This window comes from Sinocyclocheilus anshuiensis, unplaced genomic scaffold (assembly GCF_001515605.1).
Source record: "Sinocyclocheilus anshuiensis isolate Anshui unplaced genomic scaffold, SAMN03320099.WGS_v1.1 scaffold1172, whole genome shotgun sequence".
Classification (NCBI taxonomy): domain Eukaryota; kingdom Metazoa; phylum Chordata; class Actinopteri; order Cypriniformes; family Cyprinidae; genus Sinocyclocheilus; species Sinocyclocheilus anshuiensis.
This window is the reverse complement of record NW_015552679.1, coordinates 130930-135345: the sequence shown is the minus strand read 5'-3', so window position 1 is coordinate 135345 and position 4416 is coordinate 130930.

The window sequence follows — 4416 nt, the reverse complement described above, 5'->3', positions numbered from 1 at the left end:
AGTTAGATTTTTGTCATTTTTATAATTTTAAAAAAAATATGTTTATATAATTTTAATTTTATTTTAGTTTTAGTTTTTTTAGTACATTACGTTAAACTAAATGAAAATGAGAAATTTTGCCTTGGCAACTAGCTGAAATATTTTTTTTATGTTTTATTTCTATTTATTTCTATTTATTTTTTAATTTTATTTTATTTTTTACATTTATTATTTTACTTCAATTCACTGAAAAAAAAAATTCTAATTATAGTGAACCATAATAGCCCTGTGCAAAACATAAAGTATCTTTGACTTTGTAGCAAAATGCATCTTATTTATGTGTTACTTCCTGAAGGTCTTACATTAGAGAGAGAGACTAAAAGTTTTTTACCACCTAGCTTCACACCACACAAGCACTCTGAGTTCTGATGGCTTCCATGTGTGGCGAGTCCAGCTCTCTGTCCGATGTCATATCCTGTTCCAGTCTGGATGTGCGGTAGGGGTCTGCCGTGTCACTGTGTGAGAGGGGGAGTATGGGTAATGATAGCAGGAGACCCTGCAGGTGTGCGGCTCTCCTTCCAGACATACATACCATGCAGTGTCAGAATCTCGCTTCTTTAATACAAGCCCATGTTTGCCCCCTGGAGCTGATTTTCAGGGGCATTTCTAAAAACACACTATATATCATGCAATTTTGTCAAATACCTCAGTTTAATCAATGCTTTAAAAATACTTAACTGAAAATATTTAATTTAATGCATTTAAAGTTCTCCTTCCAGACATACATACCATGCAGTGTCAGAATCTCGCTTCTTTAATACAAGCCCATGTTTGCCCCCTGGAGCTGATTTTCAGGGGCATTTCTAAAAACACACTATATATCATGCAATTTTGTCAAATACCTCAATTTAATCAATGCTTTAAAAATACTTAACTGAAAATATTTAATTAATATTTAATTTAATGCATTTAAAGTTACATATAAAATGTAATTAATATCAGCTCATGTTTTGTATAAGACTTTTTTTACCACCATATTTAGAATTTCAGGGGTATTTATGTCACCTTCAGTGCCGTTTTTGCCCTGAGACCAGGCCCGGACTGGCCATCGGGAGCACCGGGAGAATTCCCGGTGGCTTGGCAGCTGATTTGGCCCGCTGCCCTGTTTTTATAATTATTATTATTATTATTATTTTATATTTATGCCTTCTCAATGTACCAAAGTGATCATTTCCGATTTTTTTCATTCGAAAAATATAGATTATATTACATTTTAAAATACGCAGATTACAGTTACTTTTTTTATGGATTACATGATTACATATTATTCACACAATGGCAGTAAATTCATAATTTATTGATTCACCCCAATTTTTTGTAATGTAATGCTGTACTGTAATGTTTAATGCATTGCATGATATTGATAACAAGGAATTTTCTTTCTTTCTTTCTTTCTTTCTGTACCAAAGTGATCATTTCCGATTTTTTTCATTCGAAAAATATAGATTATATTACATTTTAAAATACGCAGATTACAGTTACTTTTTTTATGGATTACATGATTACATATTATTCACACAATGGCAGTAAATTCATAATTTATTGATTCACCCCAATTTTTTGTAATGTAATGCTGTACTGTAATGTTTAATGCATTGCATGATATTGATTCTTTCTTTCTTTCTTTCTTTCTTTCTTTCTTTCTCTCTTTCTTTACTCAGTATGGTACACAATAATCCCATTCAAGTCTATGTGATAAACGAGATCAGAATGTGTTGTACCTACTCCAGATTGTTACATACTACAGTTTTCATCATGTGACTTGAAATCAGTAACAGACTACAATTTGTATAATCTACCCAGCATTGCATATAGATGATATTCGCAGGGTCAACAGATATGGACTAAAACTAAAAGCCAAACAACTGACCCTATTTTGCAACTAAATACTTCAGAATTACTCAATTTTTTCACATTTTCATTAATTTATCCAGACATGTGATCTGTTGACTTTGCATGAACCTCAGAGTGATGCTGTCGGTTAAAAAGTTATTTGTGTGTGTGTGTCGAGTGCTGAAGTAGAGGGTCACTACTGGTTCACTCCAAAAGCACAGCATCCTCCACCTGAGCAAACAGGAAAGACGTGTGGGTGAATGTGAGGGCAGAAACATGGCTGTCACAGAGAGACGGATGAGGATAGACAGCTTATGACAGACAGATTGAGGAGGAAGAGAAAGAAAGGACTGTTACAGGAAGTCAAGGATGAGTCCCAAATCCCAACCTAGTCACACCAAAACATCTATGAGGCTGTTTTTACCTCATTTTTTTGGACGATTCCATAACGCCTTGGTGATCTTCAGGTGTGTTCACGTCTTTGAAGGACACTAGAGCAAGAATATGATCAGATGTTTTTAAGTGACAGTACTGTATGAATTCAGTTAGTTTGCTAAATGCATAAATGTAAACAAAAATGCTGATTACTCTGCATGATTGAATTGAATTTACATTTATTTACATTTAGATTTCTGCATTTGGTGGATGGCTTTCCTATAGCTAAAAAACAGTAGAGCATGGCATTAGCAACACCAAGATCATGGGTTCGATTCCCAGGGAACTGATACAATGCAAATGTGAAGCTTGAATGCAATGTAAGTCAGTTAGGATAAAAGTGCCTCCCAAATGCATAAATGTGAATGTAAATCCATAGCAACATAAATTGCATGCAAGCAAATCTTAAGTAGAAGTTTTTGCTGGGCATTTCACATCAAAATCACAGTTAAAAGAAACAATGATCTTCCATCAAAATGAAAACTTTCATCCTGTCACACTTTTTCATCATTCAATTATGTCCTGATGGATAAAGTTAAGATATTTGTTCTTGTTCAATGTCCTGTTTCTCTCAGAAATCTCACATTAGGAATGTAAAATGGCTTGTGAACATCATTTGATGCTTTCCAGCATTGAGAGGTTCAGAGATAGAAGAGAGATGGTGGATTTGTGCAGATGTTTCTGAGATGCGCCACTCCTCCGTCAGTCAAAGCACAACACACACAGCGGGAGTCCTTTGAGTCCTGCCGACCGCTGACACCAGGCCAACACCCGCCCCCCCACACACACACACACACGCACACACACACACACACACACACACACACACATCTATATCTGCTTTCATGCAAAACTAAAGCTTTACTCAACTGCAGAAGCACATTTACTTCACACAGCAGCCAAAGAGACTCTTGGTATTAAACACAGGTGTCATACAAAACAAAAGCCGAAACAGACAAGAAAAAACTTTCACATCCTTTGCAAAATGCGAAATACAAGCCTTCTGATAATGCAAAGTTCACTGATATGGGAATATGTATGGTATATTGATAATAATGCAGGTGTACTGTAAGTAGATGGGTACAGATAGAGTGTAATGATAATGTATCAACTGTCTGGAATACGAACACATGACCTAAAATCTTATATCTTATTGGTCAATTAAGATTTTCGGTGATGCAAAAGACATTTTTTTCTTTGTCATTGGATGGATATTGTCCCCTATGTGAACAGGTTCAAATCAGATATTTTAGTATCATTGATCTAATATTATACTTTTTGTTAATATTTTTAATTAGATTTTATTTTCATATTTTCTGATTTCACTTTCATGTTAGTTTTAATACTTTTTGTGTGTTTTTGTCATTTTATAATTTTTTCCCAATATGTATAGTTTTTAGTAAATGTTTTATTTTTTTTAATTTAGTTTACTTTTAGTTATTTCAGTACTTAAAGTTACTTCGAGTTAAACTAAACGAGAAATGTCTTGGGATATAACTGAAATAATTTTTTTTCCAAGTAATAATTTTTTTATGGTTTTAGTTTTAGTTAACGATGATAACCCTGATCCATATGAATGCATTATTTCAAAAGTTCAGAGTCACTTCTGCTCACCAAGGCTGCATTTATTTGATCAAAAATACAGTAAAAACAGTAATATTGTGAAATGTTATTGCCATTTAAAATAACTATTTTCTATGTGAATATCTGTTAAAATTTAATTGATACATTTTCAGCATCATTACTCCAGTCTTCAGTGTCACATGATCTTCAGAAATCATTCTAATATGCTGATTTGCTGCTCAAGAAACATTTCTGATTGTTATCAATGTTGAAAACAGTTGTGCTGCTTCATATTTTTGTGGAAACCGTGATACATTTTATTTTTCAGGATTCACAGATGAATAGAAAGCTCAAAATAACATTATAAATGACTCTACTGTCACTTTTGATCAATTTAATGCATCCTTACTAAATAAAAGATTTTCTACGAAAAATAATTTTCTTACTGACCCCAAACCATTTACAGTTTTTTATGATTGCTTACACACTAAAATTGCTAAAAGTGTTTTAGGTTAGCAACAGCAGTGTGTAACTGGTTCAAAAAGA